The following is a 19,300-nucleotide window of genomic DNA, read 5'->3' on the forward strand; positions in this document are numbered from 1 at the left end:
TTCTGTCCTGCATCCGGCCAGGCAGGTCCGGGGCGGCGGGGAGGAGGCGGGTGGACCTCGCAGGTTGTCGGTGACTTTGGCGGAGCTGTGCCGCGAGCTTTTCCTCTTTAAGGGGCCGTCCCCAGACTTCTGGGACTGCCTGGGGCCAAGTCCTGCCAGAGGTCCGTATTACGAGACTCACACGTGCCTGTGTGGACGTAGGCAAGCCCCTTTACCTCTCAGATTCCCTGGGACCTAGATTCACATTGAAAAACGAAGATGGTATCTAATTTACTGGTTCTTCGTGTGCTAACGTTGAATGTTGCTATAGTTCAGTGCTTCTCAAAGCGGTAACATCAGCATCATGCGGGAATTTGGTTAACAAGAAGCCAAGTTCTCGGGCAATAACCCCAAGCTAGGGACTCAGAAATCCTGGGCCAGGGGGCCCAGCCTGCCGTGTGTCAACAAACCTTCCAGGGGTTGAGAAGGAGAGCCTGAGCGTGTTGAATAGGTAGGAGGAATAAATGGGTATTTGTTTAACAAATTGTTCTTGAAACTGGTTATATGCTTGGGGTGTTGACTGGGGGAAAAATGCACCACCTTAAAGTTAAGAATTATGTTTTATTTGCAGCATTAGTGAGAGCTATAGCCCAGGAAGGCAGCCGCTCAGATAGCTCTGAGGAACTGTTCAGAAGAGGTAAAGAAGGAGCCAGGATAAGTAAGAGTTTTACTGGGGGGGACCACAAAAAAACATTTAGTTGAATGTCAAAAGATTACTGCTAATCACAAAAAACAGACGTCTAAAGTTAATGATTTTAGTGCTTTTCTATGTATAGGAAGATGCAAGAGTCTGAGCTCACTGAAATGACTCCTTTGATATGCATCTTAACTAACAGTTTTCTTCATCCTAAATTCCCTGGGGCGCATCGTGGGGATGGGGAGGAGGGGCAGCTGCAGTGGCTGATGCCTGCTTGGGGAACAACATTTGTTGTTTACTGGTGTGAATGAAACATGTTGCCTGCCACATCAGTAAACAAAAGATGTTGCAGCCATCAAGCCACTACAGTTACCCCAGACGGTGAGCGGGAGGGAACGCAGGATGGAGACAAGCAGGCTGCCCGTTGCCAAGCCCTCAGCCTCTGCAGCCACCCTCAGCAGTACACCCAGAGGGGACTCAGCACGGGAAAGAAGAGGACACTGGCCCTGGGTAGCTAGGTGCATATCAAAGGAATGATTTCAATGAGCCCAGACTCTTGCATCTTCCCATAAATAGAAAAGTGCTAAATTTAGTAACTAAAGTCTGGTTTTCTTTAATTAACAATAATCTTTTGATATTCCAACTACCTGGTCTTTGTTGCAAAAACCCACATATACCATGCATGGCTCCTCCCTTACCTCTTGGGAGCAGTTCCTCAGAGCAATCTAAAAGGCTGTCATCCTGGCTTGAACTCCTCCATCTGCCAAATAAAATGTAACTCTCAACTTTTAGGTTGTGCATTTTTTTCTGTTGACCCTGGAATGGCAGGCAACATTCTTTGTTTACTGAAATGTCAGGCAACATTCTTTGTCCACAGCAATAACATAGTGTTTGTCTTTCCCTGTCTGACACGTCTCACTAAGCATTGTTGCAAATGGCAGACTTTCATTTTTTTTTTTATAAAATATCTTTTTCCAACCCCTCATTTTCAGTGTGTACCTTTAATTCTGAAGTGAGTCTCTTGTAAGCAGCATATAGATGGGTCTTGTTTTTTCATCCAATCAGCCACCCTATGTCTTTTGATTGGTGGATTTAGTCCTTTGACATTTACAGTAATTATTGAGAGGTGTGTACTTATTGCCATTTTATTATTGTTTCCTGGCTGTTTGTGTAGTTCTTCCTTGTTCTTGTCTTCTCCTTTTAGTTTCTTCCCTTGTAGTTTGATGATTTTCTTTAAGCCGTATCTTTGTGTTGCTTTCTCTCTTGTTTTTGTGTATCTATTGTAGGTTTTTGATTTGTGGTTACCACAGCGTTCATATATGTTGACCTATAACTGTATCTATTTGCTTTTTTTGTTTTTTTATATTGAGTTATAGTCAGTTTACCATGCTGTGTCAATTTCTGGTGTACAGCATGATTTTTCAGTCATATATTCAATTTCATATTCTTTTACCCCATAAGCTACCACAAGATCTTGGATATATTTCCCTGTGCTATACAGTATAAACTTGTTAATCTATTCTATATATACCTGTCAGTATCTACCAATCTCAAATTCCCAGTCTGTCCCTTCCTACTCCCCTCCCCCTGGCAACCATGTTTGTATTCTATGTCTGTGAGTCTGTTTCTGTTTTATATTTAAGTTCATTTGCCTTCTTTTTTAAAAATTTTGTTTTAAACAGGTAGTCCTTTAAGTTCAAATGCATTCTAAAAGATCTACTTTTTCTATTCCCTTCCTACACACTTTGTGTTTTTTATGTCGTGTTTTACATCTTCATATTTATCCCTTTACTGATTATTGCGGTTACACTTGATTTTACAATTTTTTTGTCTTTTAATCTTTGCACTAGTTCATTTAAGTGATTGACCCTCAACCTTTACTATATAGGTGCCTTACTAGTAGGATTTTTCCTTTCCTATAGATACTTCTTGTTACAGCCTTTTCTTTTGCACTTAGAGAAGACCCTTTAATATTTCTTTTAGGGTAGGTTTAGCATTGATGAACTCTGTTGGTTTTCACTTGTCTAAGAAGTTCTTTCTCTCTCCTATTCTAAATAATAATCTTGCTGGGTAGAGTATCCTAGGCTGCAGGTTTTCCCTTTCAGAGCTTTGAATATATCATGCCACTGCCTTCTGACCTGCAAAGTTTCTGCAAAAAAATCAGTTGATAGCCTGATGGGGGTTGCCTTGTATATGAGACGTCAGGCACTTTTAATGGCTCAAAATGCCCTTCAGGAGAGATTAAATTTAAAAATCAATAGGTACTATTTTTCAGAGCAGTTTTAAGTTCACAACTGAGCAGGAAGTACACTGTTCCCAGGTTCTCTCCCCAACACATGACTCAGGCCCTCCCTCATTCAACATCTGCATCCATGTGGTGCATTTGCTCCAGTCCATGAACTAACACTGTGTTGAAGAAAAATTAATCACTAGTCAATCTAAGAAAGAAATGGAAAATTTTATTTGAGCCAGCCTCAGGATTATGACCCAGGGGATGGTCTTTCAGAGAGCTCTGAGGACTGTTCTGCCCGTTAGAGGCTAAAGCACAGTTATCTACATTTTTGAGACAAAGGGTTATACTTTAATGACATACTGGCACTTTATACAATCCAGATCTGCATGTACAAAGTGAGTAGCAGGTCATTGTGGCCCCTTCCAAGATTAAGAAGAAACATTATCTCCTAAGGAGGTTAATGCAGATGCACGATACACACTGAAGGGGAGGAAGGAGGTCCAAATAGGCAAAGAAACTTTTTATGTTTAAATTTTTCTTGTCTTGCCATAAAATATGAATTTCATTTCATCAACTGACAAATCATTATTAAACAAAGACCATAGTTCACATTAGCATTTACTGTATGAGTTGTACTTTCTGTGAGTTTTGGCAAATGTATAATGTCATGTACCCATCATTATAGTTTTATACAAAATAATTTCACTGCCTTAAAAATCCCATGTTCCCCCTACTCATCCCTCCCTGCCCCCTAACCCCTGGCAACCACTGAACTTTTTACTGTCTCCATAGTTTTGCCTTATCTGGAATGTCATAAAGTTGGAATCCTACAATATGTAGCATTTTCAGATTGGCTTCTTTCACTTAGTTATATACATTCAAATTTTCTTCATATCTTTTCGTGGCTTGATAGCTCATTTTTCAGTGCTACATAATATTCCACCATCTAGATGTACCACACTTTATCCGTTCACATACTGAAGGACATTTTGGTTACTTTTTCACTTTGAGGCAATTATGAATAAAGCTGCTGTAAACATCCATATGCAAGTGTTTTTTTTTTTTTTTTTTTGATGTAAGTTTTCAACTCTTTTGGGTAAATACCAAGGAGTGCAGCTGTTGGATTGTATGGTAGAAATATGCTTAGTTTTGTAAGAAACTGCCAAATTGTACCATTTTGCATTTCCACTAGCAATGAGTGAGAGTTCTTGTTACTCCTCACCACCAGCGTTTGGTGTTGTCAGTGTTTTAGATTTTAGCAATTCTAATAGGTGTGTAGTGGTATCTCGTGGTTGTGTTAATTTGTATTTTCCTAATAATGTCTGGTGCTGAGCATCTTTTCATATGCATATTTTCCATCTTGATGACGAGGCATATATTCAATTGTTTGCCAATTTTTTGATTGGGCTGTTTATTTTCTTTCTTTTGAGTTGAGTCCTTTGCATGTTTTGGATCACAGCCCATTACAAGATATTTCTTTTGAAAAAATTTTCTCCCAATTTGAGGCTTGTCTCCTTATTCCATTGACAGTGTCTTTCCCAGAGCAGAAGTTTTAAATTTTAATGAAGTTCAGCGTATCATTTTTTTCTTTCACTGACTGTGCCTTTGGTATTGTATATAAAAAGTTATAGCCAAATAAAAGGTCATTTAAATTTTCTATGCTATCTGCCAGGAGTTTTTTAGTTTTGCATTTTAAATTTAGACCATGATCCATTTTGCATGTGACTGTCCAGTTGTTCCAGCACCATTTGCTGAAAAGATTATCCTCATTCCAGTGAATTGTCTTTGCTATTTTGTCAAACAAAAGTTGACTAAATTTGTTTGGGTCTATTTCTGAGCTCGCTATTCTGTTCCATTGATCTATTTGTCTATTTCTTTGCCACACTGTCTTGATTACTGTAGCTTTATAGTAAGTCTTGAAATCAGGTAGTGTTTGTTTTCCAATTGATTCTTCTCCTTTGATTTTGGGTTGGCTATTCTGGGTCTTTTGCTTGTCTGTGTAAACTTAGTATAGGTTTATTGATGTCTACAAAATAACTTCCTGGGATTTTTTTTTTTTTATTGGAATTGCATTGAATCTATACTTCAAGTTGGGAAGAACCGACATCACAACAAAATTGTGTCTTCCTATCCATGAACATGGAATATCTCTGCATTTATTTCTTCTTTGATTTCTTTCAACAGAATTTCATAGTTTTTCTCATGTAGATCTTGTATATATTATGTTAGGTTTACACCTAAGTATTTCATATTTTTCATGCTAATGTAAATGATACTGTATTTTAATTTCAAATTCCAGTTGTTCATTTTAGTATATAGGAAAGCAATTGATTTCTGTGCATTAACCTTGTACCCTGCAACTTTGCTATAATTGCTTATTAGTTCCAAGAGGATTTTTTTTTGTTTATTTGTTTTGAGGGGGTTTTGGGGCCAATTCTTTAGAATTTCTACATAGACAGTCATGTAATCTGTGAACAAAAACAGTTTTATTTCTTTTTAATCCATATACCTTTTATTTCTTTTTCATGTCTTACTGCATTATGTAGGAAATGCAGTGTGATGTTAAATAGGAGTGATGTGAGGGGGACATCCTTGCCTTGTTCCTGTCTTAGTGGGAAAGAATCTAGTTTCTCACCATTGAGTATGATATAGGTTTTTAAGATGTTATTTATCAAGTTGAGGAAGTTCCCCTTTATTCCTGGGTTGCCAAGATTTATTTTTTTAACATGAGTGGGTATTGGATTTTTATCAAATGCATTTGTTTATGCATCTGTTGATTAATTCCAAGAGCTTTAGGAGCTTTTTTTCAGGAACCAGGGACAAAGACCAAATATATTATTATACCACAGTGCCTTTGATATGATGTGAGGAAAATGGCACTTTACCACTATGCTCTTCTTCCCCAAATCCCATCAACCCAGCCTATTCATGAAAAAAATCATGAGATAAATTCCCATAGAGACACCTATCTGACAACAGAGCTGACCAGTGCTACTCAAAACTGTCAAGGTCACTTAAAATACAAGGAAAGTGAGAAACTGTCACTTTGACAGTTTTGACTTAATGAGAGAACACGTGAATAATGACAAGGACATATTCACAACCATAAAATACCGGGAGCTGAATAAAATCTCATTGCCAGTAGAGAAAGAGTCCCGCTGGAGGAGGCTCTCTTCCTGTACCATCTGTTTTTGGCAGATGAGGCAAAAGGAAACCATTTGTTCCAGGGAGGGAGTACAATTCTCCCACTGTCATCAGTCAGGGAGCTGATCTAGTTTTTCTTTCTTGTTTTGTGAATGCCAAAGATGAAATTTCAGGCAAGGGATTGAGGAGAGACTAAATGACCATCTGGGTGTCTCCAAAGTTTATCTGGGTGAATAAGACATCCAGCTGTTTCCAGTTAGCCTATTAATCTCTGGGGCTTTGCATGGAGAGATTTTCATTTCCTTTCTTCGAGGGTCAGGTGGTAGGCAGAGTAAATTTAATATTCTCTCTGGTTGTAGCAGGATTGGGGCAGACTGAGGAGCTGCTAGCATGTTTATCAATGAACAAGTTCCCTCTTTGCTTTGGGATCTTACTGCCCATATGAGCTTCTATTTTAAATACATCCACTTCTTTCAGTAATAAATCCTCTAAGTGATCAGCCATCCATTTCCCATTTTTAGTTGGTGTTCCAGTTGTAGTCATAAATCCCCTGGCTTTCTTTGACATACTAGGCAGGCATTAACTCAAATGCGTATGTGCTATCTCCATAGATGTTAATTCTCTTGTTCTTAAGTACAGTGCAGGGCCTGGGATAATACACGTTCTGCTCTCTGCGATGATCTGGTGTCAGGCAGTGACTCCTACTCCACAGGGCTTTGGAAATCTGTAATAGCAGATCCTGCCTGGAATGTTCCTTCTGAGATGCAGAGATCAGCTCTATCCACAAAAAGGGTGAGCTCCGGTTCTGCAAGGGGAACCTCTAGAGGTCAGGATGAGGAAGGGTTAGCGCGCAGGTGGCTGCAGTGCAGTCTGTGGTTATCCTTCAATTGGGACAGGAAGGAGAGTGTCAGGGTTAAGATTCTGAGCAGGGAACAGTGATGTGAGAAGGGGAAACCAGAAGGGTGGCGGTCAAGGAAAAGTATTGGGTGTTTCAGTTAGGAGAAGGATTTGGGCAGCCTGGGGTACATAAATTTCAGGATATGACTGAGCAGAAGATCAGCTGTATCTTGGACCAATTTTGCCACAACCTGCTTGAAAACAGGAAGAGAATGCTTTACTAACAGGGTCTAAAGTGAGGCTAAAATACCCAAGGGGCCTTTGGTTTCTATTATGGCTCTGAAACAGGGCACCTAGTGGGGAGGGTATAACTCAGTGGTAAAGTGTGTGCCCAGCATGCACAAGGTCCTGGGTTCAATCCCCAGTCCCTCCATTTAGAAAAAAAAAAGTAATAATTAATGTTTCAAAAACCTAATTACCTCCCCCCACCACCAAAAAAAAAGAAAGAAAGAAATAGGGCACCTAAACCAAGCTCTGCTCTCTCATGAATGAATAGGGAAAAGACAAGGGTGGTTTGGGAGCCCCAAGCTGGAGGCAGAGAAATGGGAGGTTTTTAAGGATTCAAATGCCTTCATGGAAAATGAGTCCCGTTGTAGAAGTTCAAGCATAGTTTCCTAAATTACACCATAAATACAGGGGATGCAACAGCAGAAAAAGTCGGAGTCTACGTCCTACAGTATCCAGTTAATCCTAGAAAGCCTCAGAGTTGTCTTTTTGTTCTAGGCAGAGTGTAGTTAAGAATGGTCTTGATAGTTCTGAGGACAAAGTTTTTCCCTTAGGGAGATATAGTGTCCCAGATAATGCACCGGAAGACAGCAAAGTTGCATTTTTGTCCCTTGAAACCTTATGTTCCTTGCAAGCCAGAGTCTCTAATAAGTATTGGGTGTGACTATGAGTTACTGAACCTAGTAGAACAAAGAAGGTCCTCTACGTATTGAATGAGGGTTGAATTACAAGACCAAATTCTTTAGTTTTACACTTTACATCCTGGCAAAAGAAGTGAGGGCTTCTGAAAATCCCTGGAGCGTGACTGTCCAAGTAGACTGTTGTTTTTCGCACGGAAAGGCAAACAGGTATTGGGAGTTGTGATGAAATTACAAAGAAAGCAGAGCCTAAGTCAACAGTGATGAAAACAGTAGTGTTGGAGGGTATAGAAGCGAGGATAGCATTGGGGTTTGGGAACAAAAACAATCGTAGGTTTTACAATTTTTTTTATGGCTCATAATTCTTGTATCTAATTGGGTTCTTTACAGGTAGAACAGGTGTGTCGCAGGGGCCAGATGCGGAGATGAGAAGCCCTTTGTCAAGGAATCCGTGAGTAATAGATCTGAGACTATAAATGACCTCCGGTTGTACAGTATTGGGTTAGTTTCGGGAGATGCATAGTGAGGTGCCCCCGCACTCTTAAAAGACTCTGCTTTTGTCCTACATCTGTCATTCCTTTAGCCCAAAGTGAGTTGGGACTGTGAGTGAGCATGTTCAGAATGTGGGGATTAGCCAGGGTTGGGATGCTGCGAGGGGTCAAGGAAATGCAGGTCACCCATCAGAGCTGTCCAAGCACCAAGTGAGGGAGGCAGAGAGGGAGGAGTCTGCAAAGTTGCGTGAACATGAAACAGTAACACTACAAATAGCAGTTAGAACATATGTACGTATATGCATGACTGGGACATTGTGCTGTACACCAGAAATTGACACTCTGTAACTGACTGCTTCAATTTAAAAAAAGAAAGAAAGAAATGAAATCTCTGCCCGATGTAGTAAAAGGAGTTGTGGAACTTAACAAAAAGCTATGTTAAGCATCATGGGGTCCAAGAGATACAGAGAGGGGTTTTATTTTTTATTTTTATTTTATTTATTTATTTATTTTAAAAATTAACTCTCAGAAAGGGGTTTTTAAAGGGACAGGTCATGTGGTAAATAACCCCACTACGGAGGAGATTTGTGTCTTCTGAGGAATTCTGGTCGGGAATTGTGAGGTGTTGAGGGTGGAAGAGGTGGCTCCAGGGTCTACCAGAAAGATGATGGGTGCTCATAGATTGAGATTATCACTTCACCCAGCATTCAAGAGTGGCTTGAGGAAGACAGGAAAATATTCCTCGGAGGAGAGGCACTGGGACTCCTGCAATTATTGGCTTTTTTTTTTCTTTAAAGTTGGACAATCTTTAGTCCAATGTCCTTCTTCCCTGCAGTACTGGCAAGTATATCTTTAAAAATTCTTTTAAAAAAGTTTTTTAGAAGAGGGGGAGGGTGTAGCTCAAGTGGTAGAGCGTATGCTTAGCATACACAAGGTCCTGGGTTCAATCCCCAGTACCTCCTCTACAATTAAATAAATAAGTTAACCTAACTACCTACCCCCCAAAAAAATTTAAAATAAAAAAATTTTAGATAAAGTTTTAGTGGAACAAAATTCCCTCGAGTCGTTTAAGTTGAAGAGCCATGAGTTTGCATTGTGTGGATTTTGTTTTATCAGACTTTGCATCCTCTAAGGCATGGCTCTCAGTGAGATGAGTATTTGCTAATTAAGAAGATGTTTTTGAAAAGCCTCTCAGTTCCTCACCAAACCCTGTTAGCAAAGCGAGTCCTTAAAGCAGACACCATATGATCATCTAGGGTTAGACCCGAGTAAACCTTCCAGGTATCTTCTAAGTAGAGCCTGTGGTTAGAGAACTCTCTCCAGCTGCCCTGGTTTGGTTCCCTGTGCAGGATGGCTTCTGTCCAGGCCTGGGTCCCACCCTGGGATGCGTGGCTCATTCAGATTGAATTAAGGCCAAATTGCGATCCGGCATTGGAAAATACTTAAAAATAAGGGCTTTTGGATCTCATATGTCTGTTCTGAATCCTCATAAAGACTATGACATTGGCCAGGACATCTAATTTCTCTGTGCTTACAGATTCCTAATCTGTAAAGCAGGGGTGACAGGAGGGGACGAAGATAATTTACAGCATTTGGGAAAACATTAACTTCAATATAAAAGGCTTTATTCATGATACGCGCTCAATTCATGCTTACTGTGATGAGAAATATTTTATTATGTTAGCTCATTCGGCACGAAGGATGGATCTTATTTGTTGATATAACCCCTGATCTTAGCTCAATGCCAAGACACAATATGGCCACAACAAACATTTTCTGAATGAATAAATGAATGGGCGAGACAGTAAACAAAGAGGTTATGGGTCTAAATGTGAGAGTGGGAGGAGCCAAAAGCTAAAATGTCAGCGGGCACTGGGTCTGCAGTTTTGAGGACGTGGTGTCTGAGCTTCTCTGAACCACAGGTTGTAGAAAACAGTGCATGTGGAAGGGCAGCTGGCACACAAACACGGGTGGGAATGGCCTGATCGCGAACCTTCCAGACTCCTCCCTTTGCCTCCTCTTCCAACGCCCAGGCCTGTCCTTCTGGGAAGATCTCCCTCCCTGAGGTTACTTCTCAGTCCACAGCCTCTCCTCCAGGACCTAGTCCAGGCCTCAACCTTCTGTCCTGACACCTGGACAAAATCCCAATCGGCTCAGCGCCCCGGCACCTATTCTTGGGAGTGTCCCCACCCTGCCCTGCTCCCGCTCCTCCACCATCAGCAATATGCTTGGCTCTGATCCCCTGGGTGGCCAGCAGCCATCAGTGTACACGGCTGAACCCATCCCTCACTTTCTCCCAGGCAGTGAGTTTGGGTCTCCGCCTGTGCCTAGTGTCCTGGTGCACAAAAAGCCCTTGGTGTGAGGATTAAGTTAATGAAAAAGAAGTAAATTCATGATTTAAGAGGTGAATAATTAAAAGAGTAATGATGACACCTGACTAATGGAAATCTGGAGGCTGACGACTGAATTGACGGGAAGGTGTAGACCGTTGAATGAATAAATGCTCTGAGGAATGGATGGATTTTATTCAACCATTCTGCAGTATTTGACCCAAATCGCTTTCTCCTGCACCTCCCGCCTTACTGACCTTCTCAACCATCACATTCTCCTGTTTTCCTTACCCTCCTCACTGCCTTTCCCCCTTTTAACCTGTCCTGTATTGATACTGTCCACCTACATGAGTCTTCCTGCCCACCCCTCCGATCCCCAGACTCTAAATTTTGAGGTCTTTGCCGCAGGGTCCTGGTGCCTCTTGGCTTTCTGTTGCCTCAGATGAGTTCCTTTATCCCCCTGACAATGAATACTGTACTTTTCCTCCTAATTTCCAGAGTTACAGTGCCAGCTCTTCTCTGTACTTTCAGTCTGTATTTCCAATGAATATCTCACAACCCTCTCAAAGGGCTCCCTCCAAATCTATTCCTTCTCCAGCATTTCTCATCAGTCAGGAAGAGAGAAATGAGAAGGTTGTTTCAGACAGAGGCATGGAGAGAGGGAGAGAGAGAGAGAGAGGACACAGAGTCGGCAAACCCAGGCCTGGAACCCCACAAAATGACAGATTAGGGGAGCAGCTCTGGCCCAGCCGCACTAAGGACAGCCCAGCAAGAGTGTGGGAGCCTGAATCCAGGTACAGGGAGGGGGGTCCCCAGTTCTGACTACTTTCCTAGCCAGGACTGAGCCCTGGAGAGCACCCGCATTTAAATATCGGGGGCCACTCAAATGGGGGCACCCTGCAGGCTGGGAGTTTAGGTGCAGTTGCCTGGGCTCATTATCCTCGCCAGCATGCACCTGACTCACGCCTCACCCCCCTGTCCCCCTGCTCCCGCAGGCGGTGTCTGAGCCCTGCAGACTCCCCATCATCCGCCAGCTATGGTGGTCCAGGCCACCCTCATCTCCTGCTGGAATTCCTCAGCCAGCCACCTCCCCAGCTCTTCCGAGAAGCCTCCACACCCACCAGATGTTATTCACCCCTCCCAGCTCCTCCCCTCTGGCAGAGACCACTAGGGCTGTGACCGCAGCTGTCTGCAGTCCTGGCGTCTGTGTGGTGGTTTCCTAACTAGTCCTGCTGAATCCTTTTCCATGATGTGGGAGGTGACTAGGCGGTACCTAGAGTTTGCTTAGCTCCAGAATGTGGAAAACATCCTCTTCTATGTCTGGGCCTGGAAACCACTGCAGATGTGAACCCCAAATCCAGGGGAAGCGCTCTTTCCTCTAGTATTTGAGAACCAAAGCAGATCCGTTTTTCTTGGTTTTCTTGGTATGTGGTGCTTTGGTTCTGGTTTACAGAATGTAAGTAAAAAATGGAACGTGTAAGGGGGGAGGGTGTAGCTCAGTGGTAGAGCGCATGCTTAGCATGCACGCGGTCCTGGGTTCAATGCCCAGTACCTCCATTAAATAAATAATGTAATGTGTGAAGACAAAAAGAAAGATCTAGGGTATGAAGGTAGGGGAAACAACTAATGTTGCCACATAATATAAGCAAGGATTAGAATTCCTCAGTCAAAAAAATTGGGTAGAAATTTAAAAAAATTCCCCAGGCAGCTGTATTGGATAAGACTTCTTTTCAGATTCCAACATTAAGAAGCAAAAAGGCTTCTGGTCCAAGGATCCCAGTGCAGAGCTGTCAGAGAACAAGAGGCAGGAACTCAAATGAGAGAAAGTTCATGACTTGGAGGAAATGGTCCTTCCTGCCACAGGAAGAGCCGGTGTATCCTGAGGAAGCCACATGTTTTGCAGAGCCCAAGCTCAGCCTAGCCCAGGGGGAGGACACATGAATTTGCAATATTCAGGGGTAGAGCGTTGTGTCTGAGGTTTTACCTGATTCAGATGGAATCTGACCCAGGCTCCAGGGGAGATTTATTGGGGCGATGCATAGAGTTAAATGTTCCAAGACAGGCTCAGCAAACACAGGTCCAGACACCAAGAAGGAAGCCAGCCGGCCAGTGCAGAACTGAAATACTGCTTCACTTGGACAGAGGCGGGCACACCCGGGTGAGAACCCTGGTGTTGACGGGGGTGGATTGGGGCACATGTTCAGCCTGCGTGTGACTGGGGTTCTGATAACGAAATGACACGCGGCAGCTCGAGGAGGGCGGGTGTATCCACGTTATCTATTGCTGCCTAACAGGTTATTCCCAAACTTAGAGGCTTAGCGCAACACACATTTATTATCTCCCAGTTTCTGTGGGTCAGGAGTCTAGGCAAAGCTTAGCTGCGTCCCTTGCTCAAGGTCTCTCCCAAGGCTACAGTCAAGGAGCCAGCCAGAGCTGGTGTCTCATCTCATGGCTCAGCTGGGAAGGGGACCCTTCCAAGTTCATGTCTTTTCTCATAGGCTGAGGGCTGTTAGACTCAGTTCCTCGCTGGCTGTTGGCCAGAGGCTGCCTTCGGGTCCTCCTCTCCAACCTGGCAGCTTGCATCGTCAAAGTGTGCAAGCTAAAGGGCAATTGGGAGGGTCTGCCAGCAAGACAGAGGTCACAATCTTTTGTAACCAACCATGGAAGTGACATCCCCTCACCTTTGCCATATTCTGTTGGGAATCAAGTCATGAAGTCAGGTCCATACTCACAGAAGGGGATTACACAAGGGACCCAGTAACAGGAGGTGGAGGTTGTCGGAGGCCGTTTCAGAACTCGGCCTCCCACGGGTGGGGGAGCGCCTGCAAACAAATACCTAACACTATCCTTCTCTCTGGGTCTTGACTATTCTTGAGAACTATCTAAGGAGACAGCCTTTTAAAAGAATTAAATAGCAAAGAAGAAAAGTCATAAAAATGCCGATGTTTCTAAAAATATCTCAGGGCTGATTTCCAAATAGTTTATTAGCACTGAACTTATTTTCTAATGAGACTGCCTTTAAAAAAAATAGGAACTAATAAAAAACAGGTAACTCACCTGTAATTAATCAAAACCAAAGGTTCCCCATCCCCACCCCGACACGCAGTTAGATTCAGTGTGTTGTCCTCCAGAGAGAGTCTGAGGGTGTTCCAGTCACCTACTCTCACATAACAATGAGATAAAGTTTAGAGATTTAAAGCATTTATTTTGCTCCCAGATCTGCAATTTGGACAGGGCTCAGTGGAAGCAGCTCATATCTGGGGCATTTTTTGAAGAAAGAATCTTCTGAAGGCTGTCTCTCTCTCTCTCTCTCTCTCTCTCTCACAAGTCTGCAGTTGATGGTGGCTCCCAGTGGGGGCTGTGGCCAGGACACCTGCAGGGGACCCTTCTGGATGGCTGCTTGGACGTCCTCACAACATGGTGCCTGGGTTCCAAGGATGATCATCCTGAGAGAGCAAACCAGGCAGATATGTCTGTCACCTTTTATGACTTAGCCTCGAAAGTCACCTCACATCACTCTCACCATAGTCTTAGATCTGCTAGATTCAAGAGGATGGAACTTAGATCCAATTTCTTGATGGAGGAGTGTCAAGATCATATTATAAAACGGGCACACGGGCTGGGACTCGTCTTTGGAGAAATACAGTCTGCCACAGAGAATAAACTAGCCCCCTGCACCATCCTTGAGCTTTCATGAATGTCAGTGACAACAGACACCATAAGGTGAAACAAAGTGTGCAGTCATGAAGAAATAAGGCAGCAAGTATAATCTTGATAAATGAGGAATACCATCCTTTCTGCCTTTTATCCCATTGGGTTGGAAGTTGGGAACAGATCCATCCACCTGGGCTAGAAAAGAGATATTGTGCAGAGCTTCCAGGACAAGCCAGTAGACTTAGGATTCTCACCTGACCCGTTATTCTAAAGCCTATAAAACTCCCTTTATTAGTTTATGTTGTTGCAAGACAAATTACCATAAATTTGGCAGCTTAAACAATACCCATTTATTACTTCACAGTTTTGTAAGTCAGGAGTCGAGGGTCAGGAATCTAGGCAGGTTTGTGCTCAGGTTATTACAAGGCTGAAATGAAGATGTCAGTGGTCTGGCTGTGGGGAAAAATCTGTCAATACTCCAGAAATTGTATCAGTTTTTCTGGGCTGGGTGCTGCTAGGGAGTTTCTGACCACCAGGGGGCACAAGAACCACAATCCCTATGGCTGGGGAGCGTGGCCTGAGTTCCCGCTCCCTTCTGCCACCTTGGTCCAGTAACCAGCAGCATTCCCCTGGGAACTTGTCAGAAAAGCAGAATCTCAGGCCCCAAACCCAGACCAGCTGAATCAAAATCCGCATTTTGTCAAGACTCAGGCAATGCGTGTGCACACTGAAGTTAGAGGAGCACTCCAGCTCACGGCTTCTCAACCTTGGAGGCATGTTAGAATCACCCCAGGAATTTAAAAAATTCCTGATGCAAGGGCACTACCCCACAGAAATTCTGATTTTGACATTCCTGGGGTCCAGATTGTTAAAAGCTCTCCCTGAGAATTTTAACGTGCAGCCAAGGTTGAGAATTGCTGCCTACTCCTTCCTGTAAGAAAACCTGCGTGTGCTCTGTGGTCCACCTGGGTGTAGATGCCGGAGAAGGACATACAGCCTCGGGGATCTGTTGGGACGCAAGACCCCGGACCTCAGGGGCCTCCAGGTTATAGTGAAGTCAGGGAAAAGTGAAAATGTGAAGCTCTGAGGCAGTGTTATCTCGCTTTCAAAGGGCTTCAAAGACCCAAGTCAAGCACCAGCTCCTCAGACAGAAATTCTACCCCCCACCCCCGCCGGTCTTGGTGATGATACTCCCTGATTAGTACTCCCTGATCGGTGATGGTGCCTCCTGATCTCCAGCGGGGGCTCCTTGAGGGCAGGAAATGTGTCGCTTCTCCCCTGCAGTGTCTGCTGGATGAAGCACCCTCCACAAATGCTATCGTGACCTGGGCAGACCCTGGTTGGTGGTGGAAGCAGTGAGTTGAACTTTGAGAAAGAAGGTGCCTGGAGGACTGGGGAGCTTGGCAGTGTTATGATAGACTTTTTAAAATATTTATTCTTTCCTATTTATATAGTGCTTTACAATCCAATGCACTTTTATGTACATTATTTCATTTTCACAATTCCATCTGTGATAAGTTAACTGTACAGTAGTGGAAAACCAAGTGACAGAGAGGTGAACAGATATACTGAAATTTACAGGATGAATCAGGCAGAACTAAAACAAGAAGATGCCTTCTTAAATTTCCTGATTTTCTAAGTACTATTTCCAGGATGTGGCAATTTCTAACTTCTGACCTCTCTCTTTCTTCACTGTTTGGGAGCATTTCTGGGGATTTTGTCTTTGTTCTTTCTTCTCCATTCTCCTCCCCTAGGTGGAGGGTTTGTTTTGTCATCCTGGAATTCTCAGGCAATCTCCTCCCTGATGGCCACTGATTTATATGACTTCTCATTTTCCACAGAAGATTCATCAGGTATGGAGTAAATTCTCAATGTGTGCTAGCCATCATGATCATGATCATGATCATGATTTCATGATATATTTCTTCAATGCAAAGAACTTGTTTCCCTTTGTAAATTTATTTCCCCTTGTATCTCTAGCACTTTAATGAAATATTTGTGGAATGAATGACTCACACATGAAGTGGAGGGATTTGCAAAGTTAAACCTGAGAAAGGGAAGAAGCAGACGCAGAGGGTGAAACCTGCCGTGAGTCGGCTGGTGGGGTGTTGGGGCCAGGTTCTAACCTCTGATCCAAGAGCTGTGAAGGGCGGTGCAGGTAGAAATAGTCAGTACCATGGGAAGAAGTTGGTTTTATCTTCCCCAGTCATGGCCAGCTAGCTCTCCTGTTGGTGCTTTCCGTGGGGCAGGAAAAGGAAGTTGAAGTCTGTGTGTATTTCCTGTTCAAAAGAGACGCCGTTTTGCCCTTTGAAGAATTCTATATGTTTAATCCTGTTTCCAGTTGATTGCTAGTTGATAGAAGTCCCAGGTGTGCTTTTTATTATTATTCTCTGTATTTATCTTCGGTTTTATTTATTTCATTTTTCAACATGTGTGATGAATTTATTCTTTGGGTGTGTTGGGCTTCGCAGCCCAGCAGCTTCTTTCACTTACGTAATCTTCATCTGAAATTGTTCTACTGTGGCTTTTCTCCTTTTTTCTGCTGACATCTTTGTTCTACTCCTGAGCGTATCCTTTTTTCCTCCAACTGTTTAATGAAAACTTTCAGGAGAGCTGAAGGAGCTGTACAATGAATGCCTGTGTATACCTGCCACCTAGATTCTGCCACTAACATTTCACTCTGCTTGGTTCAGCTTATTTTTTATGCATTGACAGTGAGTTGCAAACATCAAGTCTCTAACCCTAAATCCATCAACTATATAAAAATTTAAAAGTACAAAATAAAAACAAACAAACAAAAAACCTTCCAGTTACCTCTGACCCATGAATGAGGAGAACTCTTCATCCCAACTGGCTGAAGGTGAGGGTGGGGGCTGCTGTTCCTGCCCAGCTGGAAATCTCCCTGGGTTCCAGTGGAGTTCCTGATTCAGAGGGCTACTTGCTCTTGTGAGCCCTTTAACCATCTCTGCCCCAGCAGGCCCGGAGGGGCAGCAGGAAAGGCCTGACAATGCACCTTATAATCTCCCCTGCCGGCGGCTTCCTGTCTGATCTCAATGCCAGGCAGTTACAGGAAAGTTCCAACTGCCAGACTGTACATCCCACTCTTCCTGTTCCAGCCAAGGAACTGCTCGTTACCCGTCAGAACGAGCCTCCTGTGCTTCGCAGGCTCAGCCTGAGGTCATAACGGGGAGTGATCCTCCTTGATTTCCCCTTAGACCCGTTTCGCTTTCACTGTATTGGCCGCCTGTCGTCCCAGGCCAGGGTCTGGTCTTTCAGAGACCCCACGCCACCCCCCAGTTATGCGGGAAGTGGAGGGTGCACATCTGCTTCTAAGTTCTCCTTGCTGGTTTGGTGTAATTCCTGAAAGAAAGCATTCAGCAGCCATTTTATTTGCAAAAACTTTAAACATAAACTTGTTCATGTTGTGGGGATGGGGGAGCATGTGGAGAGAAGCAAGAGGACACTTTGGGGGGTGATGGACATGTTGGTCACCTTGGTCGTGGTGATGGTTTCAGTACTGTATGTATATGTCAATATCATCAAATTGCGTGCTTAAATATGTGCAGTTTCTCGTACTTCAAGTATGCTTCAACAAAGCTGTTAATAGGTTTAATGTTGGTAATATAGTGCAGCTTATTAAAATTTTATTTTTTATCTCTTTATTGAGGTAAGCATGCATACAGTAATGTGCATAAGTAATTTTTCATATGTGCACCGTCACCATGCATATTAAAATATACAACACTTCCAATAGCTCAGAAGCTCCCTTGTGCCCTCCCAGTCGTTAACCCCTAGAGGTCAGCACTGCTCTGAGCTCTGGCACCACAGATTAGTTTTGCCTGCTCTTGAACTTCATGTTAATGGACGTGCACCTCAGTTGATGCCTATGTGAGAGTTTGCTCATTCTCATTGCCATAGGGTATGACTCTATCACTATTTATTTAATCATTCTATTGTTGATGGACATGTGGGTGGTTTCCAGTTTGGGGCTGCCATGAGTCAAGCTGCCATTATCATCCTCACATGTCTCCTTTAGTGGATATTGCCAGTCTCTTCTCTTGAACGATGTGATGGGTTGAATGGTGGGCACCACCCTCCCAGAAAGGTAAGTCCACAGCCTCACCCTCAGACCCTGTGAATGTGACCTTGTTTGAAGAAAGGGTCTTTACAGATGTAATTAAGTCTCTGAGATCACCTTGGATTATAGGAGTGGGCCCTCAATCCAAGGACACGTGTCCTGAGAAGAGACACTCAGAGAGGAGAAGGCCACAGGAAGATGGAGGTGTAGACTGTGGTTGTGCGGGTACAGACCAAGGACCACGTGGAGCTCTGGAAAGAGCGTGGTCCTGTCAACACTTCGACTCAGGCCTGCAGCCCCCAGAACCCTGAGATAGCACATCTCTGCTGTTGTAAGCTGCCAGGTCCCGGGTAGTGTGTAACGGCAGCCCCAGGAAGCACAGACAGGGGTCATTTACAGTGTAACTTTATTAATACCCATTTACATTTGTAACGTGTGCACCACTCACACTGAAATTTTTAAGGCATTTTGAATGCAGACTTTCCCAAGCCCGACTGGGTTTTTCCCCCATCTCTGAACTGAGTTCAGGTAGTGTTTGCTTAACGTCCAAGAGTTGAGATGGCCCCAGCAGGCCTGTCGGAGTGTGTTTGTGATCCCGTCCGTCCCAGTGGGGTTTCCATGGAGAGCCGGCTGCTCCTTACGCAGCCTGTGCCTCCTCCGCTTGGGCGGCTGGTTCCCCTGCTGCCGCCCTGCCCTTTCTCAGGCTTGCAGGAACAAGGCCATTTGTTTCCTATTAAAATTAGCCATACTTAAATTAAAAAAAATTTTTTTAATAAAAGCAAAATATATGCATGATACCGATACATAAAACAGAAAAAGAAATTAACCACATTAAACCTGCCCTGTTTGGAGGGCTCGCCTTCTCACAGACGTGACGGTGGAGCAAAATGAAATCACTCCAGTTCTTTCCTTCTTCGGTCTCTTAGCATGCAAG

The 19,300-nt window shown here is 43.6% G+C and overlaps 1 long non-coding RNA gene across 1 annotated transcript; it reads left to right on the forward strand.

Moving 5' to 3' along the window:
• Nucleotides 1-254: 254 nt before the first annotated feature.
• On the forward strand, nucleotides 255-14,063 carry LOC116154632 (uncharacterized). Its single transcript, XR_004138546.2, has 4 exons — nucleotides 255-490; nucleotides 6,688-6,845; nucleotides 8,204-8,264; nucleotides 13,963-14,063. It is a non-coding gene; the product is annotated as an uncharacterized LOC116154632 (long non-coding RNA).
• Nucleotides 14,064-19,300: the final 5,237 nt, after the last annotated feature.

The sequence above is a fragment of the Camelus dromedarius genome, chromosome 9 (genome assembly GCF_036321535.1).
Source record: "Camelus dromedarius isolate mCamDro1 chromosome 9, mCamDro1.pat, whole genome shotgun sequence".
NCBI classification, from domain to species: Eukaryota; Metazoa; Chordata; class Mammalia; order Artiodactyla; family Camelidae; genus Camelus; species Camelus dromedarius.